General features: G+C 40.1%; 2 long non-coding RNA genes across 2 annotated transcripts; both read left to right on the forward strand.

The window, feature by feature from the left end:
• The first annotated feature begins 539 nt into the window (after positions 1-539).
• On the forward strand, positions 540-3,531 carry LOC133209604 (uncharacterized). The gene is made up of 3 exons (XR_009724694.1): positions 540-972; positions 1,614-1,834; positions 3,471-3,531. It is a non-coding gene; the product is annotated as an uncharacterized LOC133209604 (long non-coding RNA).
• A 2,465-nt stretch (positions 3,532-5,996) lies between these two features.
• On the forward strand, positions 5,997-12,624 carry LOC133209605 (uncharacterized). Its single transcript, XR_009724695.1, has 3 exons — positions 5,997-6,415; positions 8,082-8,269; positions 12,315-12,624. It is a non-coding gene; the product is annotated as an uncharacterized LOC133209605 (long non-coding RNA).
• Positions 12,625-12,865: the final 241 nt, after the last annotated feature.

The raw sequence follows: 12,865 nt of genomic DNA on the forward strand, positions 1-12,865 counted from the left end.
GTTTAAAGACCAATTCATAGTATTTTAAATCTTACTATTAATGGAGGGAGCTAATTCTTCAGGCTCACACATGTCCACGATGCACTACTAAAAAAGTAACCCCAAGTCAGAAGATATCACTAACATCAATATTTACCTCACTAAAACAAGGCAGAGCAGGTTTCCATGGAGGCTGGTTTATAACTTTGTGCTTTCTTTTATGCTCAATTGCTATTGCTACAAACACCCCAAGAAAACACACAGCCAAGGATGTTTGCACAGGTGCAGCTGTGTTTGTTATTCCAGGGTTTTTCCCAAAAGCTGCAGCCCAGAGGAGTGGATACAGGTGCTGGAGGTTGGCAGAGACCAAGAGCCACAGCACTGTACCTGTCATCAGCCCTTCTCATCTCCTGCCCCTTATCTTCCTTTGAAAACACCTCTGTGATGTTGGTCTATTTATCACAAAACTTAGCAAGGGTGACTGTAATCTGAGGGGCTTACTGGTGCCAGTATGCTGCCTAGGGTTTCCATAGGGTTCAGACCCAGTTCTTAGGTGCCTGTCCACCTTATTTGCTGTAAACTTCCATGTGTACTTGCAGGGTTAAGAAGGTGTTGAGGTTGCATGACTGAACAGAGAGGCATTTAAACACATGCTTAAATGATTTGTGGAACTGAGGCCTGGAAACGCCCCAATTTCTCCTCAGCCTGAAGGAAGAATCAACAGATGACACACGAAGTTGGTCATGGAGTTCAGAGAATTGCCTTCCCCTCCCTGAAAGGAAATTTGGAGAAGAGGAGAGAAAGAAAAGAAAAACAACCCCGAACCTCTCCTCTAGCACTTCATTTTTACAGAGATGTCCCCGGTTTCCAGAGGAGTTTAATCTTTTTTCCAGTATCCACCAGAATAACAATCAAAACACCAGCACAGATGCAATGTCAGAGGCGATGTTCTGACCAAGCAGGAAACAACCTTCACAGTCCAGCAGGAAGAAGGTCAGATCATCTTGCCCCAGTGCCGCTGTAAGAACTCTGCTTGGATGTGAAAACTTTCCTTGTCCCATGCCTGCTCTTCTCTCAGCACGTGGACATGGACCTATCTCAACCAGAATTACTCTGAGCCCAACAAATGCCTGGCATAATACTGCAGAATGTCTTTTTCATTCTTTCTATACATTTTATTCTTAGCATTCTCCCTGTCTTTTGCCTTAAATGTCATGTTCTTCCTCCTTTAACTACAGATACAACCCCAGACTATGAGTTATTTGTAGTCCAGAATGTATCAATGTATTTTTTTCAGTGGGATTTTTCTTAGCCAGGTTGGATGGGGTGGTCTAGTGGAAGGTGTCCCTGCCCATGGCAGGGGATGGAACTGAATGATCTTAAGGTCCTTTCCAACCCAAATCATTCTGTGATGTGTTATTTTTGATACTAGGAGGAAGAGCAGCACAATCTCCAAATGCACCATTCAGCATTTGACAGTTCTTTCTAACTTACTATTCTCTATTCACACTATTTAGGTCTTTCACTGTTCCTTTCTTTGTGTTGTCAGATTTCTCTTTTGATGACTGAATTATCTCTAATGGAAAGTTCTTTCAGCTGTTTTCCTAACTCCTGCTCTATTTTTTTTTTTCCAGACAAAAGAAGGGTACATCTCAGCTGCTGATGCACAGTTCCCAACAGCCTGTTATGTCCAGGAAAACAGGCATATGGGCCCTTTATCTGTGGGAAGGGAGACACCCATGGGTTTCTTCAATTTTTTCCAAGGATTCCCAGAAGTCCATGATCACTTCTATTCTTCTCACCTCCCTCTGAGCACACTGCAGTCATCTGGGCCCCAAAACCCAGTTCAGGAAGGGTGAGTACACATCCTTCAGAAATCCAAATCCAGCACTCAGACAGTGCTGATGGCAAATAATTCGGTGTGCCATAAGACATGAAGTATATTTTAGTGGGAAGCCTCCAGAAACTTGAATGGCAAAGGGCTACGTTCCTGTCTTCCATCAGGCACTATATGCTGCTACCAAATGGATAGAGGTATTGGAGTTGCTATTTCAATCTTGATACTGTGCACCCCTCTTAGATTTGGTCATGCTAAGCAGCAATCCAAATATCTTTTGGGCTATGTTTTAGGAGGTAGTGCAGGTTCAGCATATGCTTTTGTGTTTAAAACAGGAAGAAAAATTATTCTTTGGAATACCTGGGATTCCACTGCAAGGGAATGCTTGAGAAATATTCAAGAGGAGGGTAAGAGTTCTGAAGAACTGGCAATGTGGCTACACTGAAGCAGGATCAAAGAGAAAAGACATCAACTCTCTTTCAGACACTGAGGTTTATATCATAAGCCTGAGATAAACTGCAATTTACCTAAAGGTCTGAAGGAAAAACAACTCCTTAGAGTAAAGCTGATTCTTTTATCCCATGTCAAGCCTAGTGAGTTCTGTGATTCCTGAACAGCTATTTTATCTGCATTTAGGAAAAAAAATATTATAATGGTCATATAACAAATTGACATTTGAAATTTTGAAGAAAAGACAACTTTTTTATGATTGTATTGTTTATACAATATCTCAGACAGCTTTAAAATTAGCAAAATTGTAGTGAAATGTAAGTAGCTACATTAGGCTGTTACCATGCGGCTGTCTAAAGGTTACAAATGAAGGTAGAACATGGCCATAAGATTAGAAAAATATGGATTACAGACTCATTCTTGTAGAGGACACTCTCAGTTTCTACAAGTTTCATTAAGGGCTAGATTGTGATACTTGATTGACACTTACCCGTGTCAAGTGATGTCTTAATACTTCTTTCCAATGGGTTAACTCAAAGAATTAGGTATTATTCAACTTGAGAAAGGATCATAATCTCACCTTAAAATCTGAGTGCTCTTAATGTACAGAAGCACCAGGCTTATTGCTGGTAAAATTAATGTTAGACTTTTGAGATGAATAATATTCATTGTTTCCCACAAATCATATTTTCTACCAAAAATCATACAAGAGCTTGCTTAACTTATGCTAAATCCTTGGGGGGGGGGGGGGGGGGGGGGGGGAGGGAGAATAGCTCCAGTTTCACTCCTAAGTGTCTGTTCCATTTAAAGGATATTAGCTAGCCAAATGAAAAATGCATGAATCAATCAGCAACAAGGACCTTGATCTCTGAATGAGACAATGCTGAGCTTTGAGATTTATGCTCTTGCTTCCAGAATTCCATTATTTGGAGGAACAACAACAATAACAATGGGAGATGACATCAGAATAGTTAGTGCTCTTCTTTTCCTTTCTTTTCCTGTTGATCACAAGATGCTGACTTCTGTGTCAGTCACCCCTGTCAAATGAGTAAACGTTTGGGGCTTTAAAAGATCACCAATTCAAAATAAAATGAGACTGTCTTGAATGGAAGAGCATTATTGCTGCTTGCATTTTGCACTGCTAATTAGTTTAGTCACAAAGCAATTACCTATTTCTTACTTTTCTCCTGTATTTCTTCTGCAGGCAGAGCTCCTTTTGATTTTTACACATAGAAAATATATTGTTGGAAGTTATACTGCCCTGACGTAGGGCAGAGAAGTATTTCATTCTAACCACTTGTGATTCTTGTTTTCCATTTCCATGGACAACTGCAGAACACATAATAGAGTTGCCCCTTCACTTTACATTATAAACTTTGGGATATGTACAGTGAGTGAAGTTCCTCCAGACACTCTCTGCCTGACAAGACCTGCCTAACAAGCTTAATCTCTTTCTGCCATAGTGCCAAAAGTGAGAGAAGGTAACAAGGGGATAGACTTACTGGAGGAGGCAAGAGGGACTCACATTAACAGTGTCTGGACATGGGGATACTCTCACATAGTGGGATACACTTGTGACCATATAGCTCTGGGGTGTCCTTGCCCATTCAGGTTGGAGTTGTGCATCTTATTAATGAGAAGTAAAATCCTGTTTCAACCTGATGCACAAAGTATGTGGAGAACCAGCAGAGCATAGATGGGGCCTTTTGTAGAGTCCAGGTCCAGACCAAACTCTGGATTAAGAAAATAACAAACAAAGCTCTTATGCCACCTTGAATATCATCAAAACACTCTGGTTACATGCATGAGTAGAGAAATGGGTAGAGATAAAGACTGGATGGAAATACTAAGAGGATAATATGTTCAACATATAGATTATTAGTAGACATTTCTAACACTGGTTTTGATACTCCACACATTTCTGGTAGGAGAAATAGGCAAAAGTAGTTTATTGTGAAAAAATGCATTCACTTGAAAATGGCAGCAAAGATCAGATGCAAATCCAGACCTAAACTCCCCTCAGACTAGGGGATATTTGAATTTAGGCTTTGTTCAGTGCCTTATCTTGCATGAATGGCTCCTCTCTGGTGTTGTATCCCTTCTGCAAACATCATGGCACAGCTCAGCCAGTGAGGCGGGAAGGAAGGTTAAAGGATATATCAGAGATAGGGATGCTCTTCCTCCCTGACTTCAGCAAGTACAGGTTATTGAAACCCTTGATGTAATCTTAAAATGCATCGAGATAACCAGCTAAACCTTCCCCTGATTGCATGGTCCTCATTTGGGATGACAGTTTAATACAGAATATATCATCTTGCTTAGAAAAATATTAGATTTAATATATTTTTAAAAATCAGATGTTGTCCATTTTGTATACTTTGAATGAGTACCTATTATTTATTAGCAATACTGGGCATGCTTGCTTAACAAGAAAATTCTTGTTTTCAGAGTTCACTTGCTCCTGCTGTTTATAAGAGCAGTTTGCTGAGACCATCAGTCCTCCAGCTTTTCAGGCCATTTATTTCAGACAAACCAACTTTTCCCTGTCTGGCTACTGCTGCTGTGCTTAGTGATGTGGCCATATAGAAGGCATTTCAATGTAGGACATGATGGCATTGTTTGCTGGTGGCCAGTCGATGATTCAGTGCCATTTCTAGGAAAAGCAAGTGACGGGCAAACCCTCCTGTGTATCTCAGATGTGAATCATGTTTTGGAGAGAGTTAAGGGTAAGGGAAAGGATTACACACGAGCTCAAAAGGAATCTGTAACCTTAAAGAAAAGCATGCCCATGCTTTGTGGCCTTGAGGAATTAGAAGGTTTGTACGTTTTGGGAATCAAAACACAATTCAGTATGAGGGGAAATGGTAACTGTAAGTAGGAACTACAAGTCCCATTTTGTAGGAAATTCTGTCTCTTTGAAAGTGTTTTCCCTATTCTGAAATAGAATAAAATTTCTTCCCAAGTTTTCCTTGAAGTAAAATGATGACATAAAAATGGTATTTAAAATTTACCCAAATGCTTTTAGTGTTGACTTTGAAAATTTTGAAACGCTTGAATTAAAACCCATTTTGACAGCAAATGTAACATCTTTATTTCCAGCAGGTATTTTTCACCTGATGAAATATGAAAATATGAAATCCTTTTCATATTTTTTGTAATCAGCTTTCCAGGAGTTAACATTTGCCATGCAATTTTCTGTTTATTTCTAAAATTTCTAGACAGGCAGGGAAAATAACTGGGAACAGTTACTACAGAGCTTTTAAAACACACCCCACTGCAGCAGATAGCTACAAATATGCTAAGCCTTTGCCAGTGCTATTCTAACCTGGTCTCAGCGCAGTGTCTCTTTATCTGCCTTTGTTGCTCTGAATGCTTTTGCAGACAGGTAATGTGAAAGATGGTCCTGTTGATGATACTCTTTTATTTATCAACAGATTTATGCTGCACAAATAAAACAAAAGATAATGTGACTTCCAGAGAGATCTGGAGATCTAAAGTTAGGTTTCCCGTTTTAGCAACATATTGAACTAACTTATAATGGCTTTTGTTTTAGCTAAGAGCATCACCCAATTTCCAGCCTGGTTACAGCTGCAGGAAAAGACTGGCAGCTAACATAGTAATGAGTCAGTATCTATTGAGATTCACTCATTACTATTAATTTCCCCGTTGCTTCCAACCGATTCAGGAACTACTTATGGAAATCCTTCTTCTTCTGTCTTGCTGAAATCCAGCACTGTTGCTGTCAAAGCTGCCAACAGGCGCAGCAATGCTACTGTGATAAAATAAGTCCAATTCTATCCCAATCTTGCTTTCCTAGGAAGAACAGAACTCATTAAATAATTATCAACTGTGACAAGAAAGTAGCTGGCCAAACACTTGCTGCTAATCTAGGCATGACAGCAGGACTATACCTTTCAAAGCAGTAATTAGCTAGATGAACAACAACATAAGTACCAGACAATGACATGGAAAGGACTGTCCCTAAAGGACAGATTTATTATACGTAGGGTTTAGTGTTTGTGTGACTTATGAATGTTATTTTGCAGTATACAATTACACTTCTCTTCTGCTGCCTTACTCTTTTGTTTTCTGTACAGTTTATGGAAGTGGGCAGAGAGAAAATCAGGAGCTGAAGCCATATGGGAGCAGGTGATGGAAGCTATGCAACACCTTCCTTATGTTCATGAAATGGGGGAGCCGCATAGATCTCACAGTAGAACACCATCAGCCTGCACCCCATCCTGTAGGAATAAGAAATCCAGTACTTGCACCCTGCCCTCATTTTATGTTTGGTCTGGTACTGACCTAGTGTTTATAGATCAGGTCTAGTAATCATTATTACTTTCCTTTCTCGACAGGACAGGTTCTAAGGTGGTGTAAATTGGTGTAAGTGGAATAATACAAATTTATCCACAGCATACACTAAACCAGCAGTCAGCACCAGTGCTAGAGATAATGTTCTATCAGCTAATATAAATCACAAGCCCAGACTGCTACCATTGAACGTAAAAGGCAGGACTACGATTGTACCTAAAGCCGATGCTGGAATTACACACAGCCAAACTTGTTTTCAGTTGAACTGTTCAAGTGCTTAAAGTTAAGCATACACATAAGTGTCTGCAGGATTAAAGCCTCCGTTTGGAATGACAGAGTAAATCCAAATGGAGATGGATTAGCTAGCAGAGGGCAGGTGAGGTGGTCAAAGGCACATGCAGTTTATCATATGGCTCTGTAATTTACTACATGATTATCACAACTACATATTTGGTGTGGGGATATAGATATACATGCACACATGTATACACAGAGCCAAACTTTTTTGGCAAGGGGGCCACACAGTCATTTCAAATTGAGACTCTGGGCTGCACTTGTTCCAGGACTGCTTGTCTGTTGCCAACACACTGAAGCGCCTCAGGCTTCAGTCTGATTCTTTGTTTGCTTGCCCATTAAAGTTCTTATCCCACACTCCCTTTTGGCAGAAAACGTTGTTATTTCTGCTTTACGCTGGCCTAGGCCCTTCTCCTGCCTCTGTTCCTATTAACCTATAGTAGTGACAGCCAGGAGCAAACTGAAGCAGCTGGTTGGAGACGCTACTATCAGACTGCGAAACAGCTGTTGTGCAGAGGGGCCACCCCAAAAACTTCTCTTACAGCACTGCTGGGCCGGATTTTGGCCATTGCAGACAGGGAATTGGGAAAAGAGGTACTTTCATTTGCAAATATTTAATCGCTGAAAAATGTAGGGGTGTGTGTGGCATCTTTATTGGATGTCACACAGAAGTAATGCTTTCCAGGTATTTTGCTGGCACTTGGTGTCATTGTCGTCTTGCTGCCAGCATGCAGTGGCCCCATGTTGCATCTCAGTGTGAAACTGATTTCCAATTTTTCTGTTTAAATTAATATTTACCAGTTGGTTGTTTTTGGCAGACTTTTATTGATAGCATTGATTCAAGAAGAATAGCCAAATTCAGCTCTTGGTTACAGCAGTGTGACATCTGGAGTTAACTCCACTTCTACCAATGTTACCAAGAGACAAATTCCTTCTTCTGTCTTTTTGTAGCGTGACATTTGCTCCATCCTTACCTATAGATATGAGCTGGGCTGCAGCTTTAAGTTTGGAAAAATTGGGATACAGCTTTGATTATAGCTCTGAAATGCACTGATTGGGCACTTCTCCAAGTCACTTAATAGTATGTGCATCTTAACCTTCAGGAACCATTCACTTCAGAATACCATTATTACATGCAGAAATAACTCTTAGGAAAGCAGCATAAATTAGGCTTTCACTAAATGCTTTTGTATCCATCGTCATTCAGGTGAATTAATCACTTCAGAGTTATTTCAGCTATTTCTAAACTAAAGATGGAGCAGAACACTGACCAAGGACAAGGACCTACACTGGAATTTGAATGGACTCAGAGCAAGTGAGATACTTGATGCAGCTGCAGAGTTTTCTGCATGTCCCACTGTGTGGTGGGGGCACATTGCTTCCTGATCTCTGTAAGTGCACAACAGTCCACGCTGCCTGGACTGAATCCACTCCATGCGATATTGATGCAAGTAAATACCTCAGCTATTTCTATGGAAAAGCTACAAAACTGCATGACAATGAGGGTGCAGTTGGCATGTGAGCCTGAGCACTGTTGCGTTGAACTCACTTTAAGAGCTGTACTTCGAACCACACTCCTGTTTGTCATCTTAAGGGTGGGAAACTGCTGAAAGAACAAAGTCAGCCACCAAGGCTGCCAAGCTAAGTTTGCTGTGACATTGATAAATATTCAAGCCAATGTCTTTCAAATGTTATTGTGAATCACCTTTCCCTCCTTCCTTCCCCTGCTTCAGTCATCTTGCTGGCTCAGAATGTTCACCTTTGTCTCAGACCTCAGCTGCCTTCACTTTATTGCATACGATTGCTATTGTCTTTGTCTCTTTTATCCGCTTCGCTGTGTCTCATTTTCCTAAAGTACCTGGCACCCACTTTTCCATAACACTGTTCCTTTGTTTCAGGAAAACATAATTTCAGGAGGCAGCAGAAATGCAGTTCCAAAGGCCACAGGGTGACATCCTCTCTCACCTGATCTTTATTCATATCAGACTTTAATGGCATTCTTTTTTCCATTTCTCAAGCACCCTGCAACTCCCTTCCTCCCTGACAGGAAGGCACATTTTATTTCTCATAAAAATGCTTTCTTACCAATCTTTGGTTCTTCTGAAGTTTCAGAGGCCCTTCTGTTAAATGTTGGTTTTCTCATGTAGATGGACCCGTTGACCTGATGGTGGTTTATTACTGTTTGGACGTTTTTCCTCCTTCCTAAATTTGGAGAAACTTATACTTTTATGTCATTTCAAATCTTTGTTGTATTGGCTTCAGCAGCAATCTTCCCAAAGTCTGTTTTTCATTTTGAGGTAGGAACAATTGAAAAGTTTCAATATCTGAACTGGTTGGCTTTCTAAAAGTAGTAGATTTAATGCACAGCTAATCTTGTGTTCACGGTTCAGACATAATCTACCTGCCTCAGATATCACCAACAAAAATGTGTAGTTTCTCTCATTTCTACCAAGTCAGGAAAGGATGCTGTTATGCAGTCCTTTATGTACACTTTCTTAGCTCCCCCATGCACTAAAAAAGGGCCCAGAGTCCATTGAAATAATACAAAACCTCAGTTGCTGATGGAAGTGGTATGTGATTTTCTGTGTATATTTTACACCAGAAGGTACGGTGCCTATTGTACATCCCCATTTAAAACTCAAACACAATGGCTCATGCAGCTGGATGGTGACCTGCCAATGAAGTTTAAGACAGCATAGACTTCCACATGAATCTGCAGATTAATGAGACAGAGAACTACCTTCTTTTTTTTTTACCCACAAAAGACTACTCGTGCATTCAGAATGTGCTGCAGACTAAAACCAAAGTTCAGCTCGCCGCAGGAGCAGAGAAGAAACACGCACAGGATACACCTCAGAAACAGCCCAGCCCTTGTGGAAAATTCCTGTGGAATTTAACACAAAATGATAAGCTTTTTGCAGGGGTTTGGGGTTTTTTTTGAACCATCCTATAGCTCAGATACGTCTGCTATTAAATTCTATACAAAGGCTCAAAAAAGTTCATGTGAAAGATGTAATGCTCCATAGGTTTTATAGTAATTTCTGTTACATTTCTATAGGACCCCCTTGTTTCTATTCCAATTATGTTATCTAGAACTTTTCATAAAAGACCTGTCTTATAACAGGCCCTTTCCCTCTCTCTCTGTTTTCCTTTAAGTATAACAAAATGTGTACAGAGGTCTATATTACAGTGTGTGCTGCTTACAACTCCATGATTTAGGTGTGCTACTACCACATGTGGCGAAGGCGTTATATGACTTTCGGCTAGTGAGCAAAGTAAATTAGTAAGCAAACTGTCAAAACCAGGCAAATATAAATAGCAAGTGCCTTCTCATCTTGATTAGGCTCATGAGACAGCACTGGTGGGAAGAGGGGGAAAACTGAGCTTTCAGTCTTTTATTAATGTAATTTTGAAGCGAATCAGAAATTATAAGCACATAGAAACTTTTATTTGTGAATGTTTTCTCAAGACATTATGTTGCAAGACGAAGTAAGTTGTGCAAGGATTAATTTAGCTCCTCAGATAAATAAAAACGTCTTCAGGAAGTGTTTGGCACATCTTAGCCCCAAAATTCTGATGTGATTTTTACACATCTGGCCTTCTGGAATACAGCAGCAGTTGTCTTAGGTGCTGATTCAAGTGGCTCCATCAAAATGGGCTGCTAAGCATTTGTCAGTGGACACAAAGACAGCAGGTACTTTAAGGCTGAATAATCAACATTTAACATGTTTTTGTTAAATGTTTCTTTCCTTTTTCATCTCCTATCCATGAAAAATTGCACAATTTAGCTTCATCCACCTCTTACCCTCTTATGACTGCACCCAGCGAGCTCCATTAGAGTTAATGTTCCTGGTGTTCCTGTGTTCCCACCCCGCTATCTCCTGAACAGTTACTCTGGATCCACTTAGAAAGGAGCAGATTGTGGTGGAAATTTGGACACTGCAGACAGGGACAAGCTGCTTACACTCTGGCAAGACCCAGTGGGAGTGCCAGTGGGATGGTGATGCTGTCAGGAGGGTGGCTGTGACAGTCTGATCACAAGTGACCCAGACTCAGAGCAAGTTAGGTTTAAAAAGGAACATCTAATTTAACTCAGCAGAGGCTCAGAGAGCAGAACTCTGCACAACCCTTCATCTGCCTCTTCCTCATCCTTGGGCTTGATACAGAAAGCTGAAAGAGAATAACATGGTTTATTGGTGGCCTTGGCAATGCTGAGGAACAGTTGGACTTGATGATCTTAAAGGTCTTTTCCAACCTGGTTGATTCTGTGATTCTGTGATACCTTTATAACCAGAAGGTGGTAATCCACCATGGAAAGATAGTTCAGACTATTGCCTAAGCTAATAATGAGAGGCCAAATGAATTTAAAATGGACTGGAGAAATGGCATTAATATCAGTTGAATTTTTCATTGTAAAGGTCACCTAGTTAACTATAACTATGTTATAACAATAATGGATTCACTAGTCCCTGTTTGTCACAGTCATGGCTTCAAATACAAAACTGCCTTCACATATGCCACTCAGAGAGAAGGGGACTGCAAGAAATTCCATATGACCTTATGATAAGCAATACAAATTACAGTGGCCAAACAGATGCTGTTTAAGATATGGCTTTCATTACTCAGTTTTTACATGCACAGAGGCAGTGATCAAAGTAATTTGCCATCTATAAAGGCAAATGCTGGGTATAATAAGAAATGTATAGAAGACTAAAAGTTGAAGTAATTGAACCAGTGAAGGTCCCATGGTCTATTATTTTTTTATCCTCTATGAATTTCATATAGTAACCATGTTTTAATCTTAAAGAGGCAGGAGATGGAAGCATAAAGCAAAGTGGCAGGCTTTAGCTTATAAATTTGATAACAGTATTTTTAGTCACTGATCCTTGACACAAGGATTACCCGTGCCAGCTTCTGTGGCTTGAAGATGTCCCAGAAAGATTTGTTGAAGTCAAAATGGCTTTAAGAATGACTCACAGGAAAAACACAAATTACAGCAATCCTCCTCGAGATGAGTAGCTTGATTTGTTCAGCAACTATTTTGTGTCAGTTTTGACTCATCAAGAGCTTCTTTAGCTCATGAGGATGCCTTTGATGCCGTAAAAAGATCTCTGAATACATGAATTACAATTCAATACCATGCGAAGCATCATCAGATGTCATATAAAAGGATAAGTTCAAACACACAAAGTGTTTATGTGGAGAATGTATCTACTTAGTTTTACTATCAGATCTTTATTTCATTCCTGAGACTACACTATCTTGTCTTGCTGCTTTCATGATTGTTTCAATTTGTCTAGTTTCTGCATATCTTTGAGTATTTACCGTTCATTTTTCACATAACTCCCTTGAGAAGCAGCTTTGCACTAATTTTCCTTCCTTCCTTCCTTCCTTCCTTCCTCCCTCCCTCCCTCCCCTTTCCTCCCCTTTCCTTAAGAAGTTCTGTCTCTGTGGATTTTCTCCAAAGATGGTTGGAATTGATGAGCTATGATTTCCACACTGCTTCCCAGACTGACTTGAGCAGTAGAGTCTCATTCACAAGTGTTTGCTGAAGTTGGTACAATGGGCCCAGCTGAACAGTTTTCAACTCTTAATCCTGTAATCCTAATGCATGTTCTGCTTTCTGTCTTTCTTTTGATCATTTAAAATCTTTCTTGAAGTATAGACAAGCCCTACTCCTCTTCAAGCAGTGCAGGAAAAGTACCATACTAATGTCTGGGGATACTGATTTCTGTTTCTGATTTCCTGTTGTTTGAGGAGGTCCTGACCTTCTGTTAACACAGTCATTTTCTGGGACAGAGTTTATGGTTGATATATTTGTCCATGCACTCCAATGTATTTTTACTTCCATTTCATATTTGCACCAAATCCTTGGGTGAATCTAAACCTAGCTATATTACCCAAAGGTGCTGCTGAATAACCTTATTTCCTCTCTTACATATTGGAATTTTCCAAATTGTTGTCTTAAAGAGCATTTTGTTTTCCATCTAG

The sequence above is a fragment of the Neopsephotus bourkii genome, unplaced genomic scaffold (genome assembly GCF_033783945.1).
Source record: "Neopsephotus bourkii isolate Nb327-2 ecotype Australia unplaced genomic scaffold, CSIRO-AGI_Nbou_v1 NB_354, whole genome shotgun sequence".
Lineage (NCBI taxonomy): Eukaryota > Metazoa > Chordata > Aves > Psittaciformes > Psittacidae > Neopsephotus > Neopsephotus bourkii.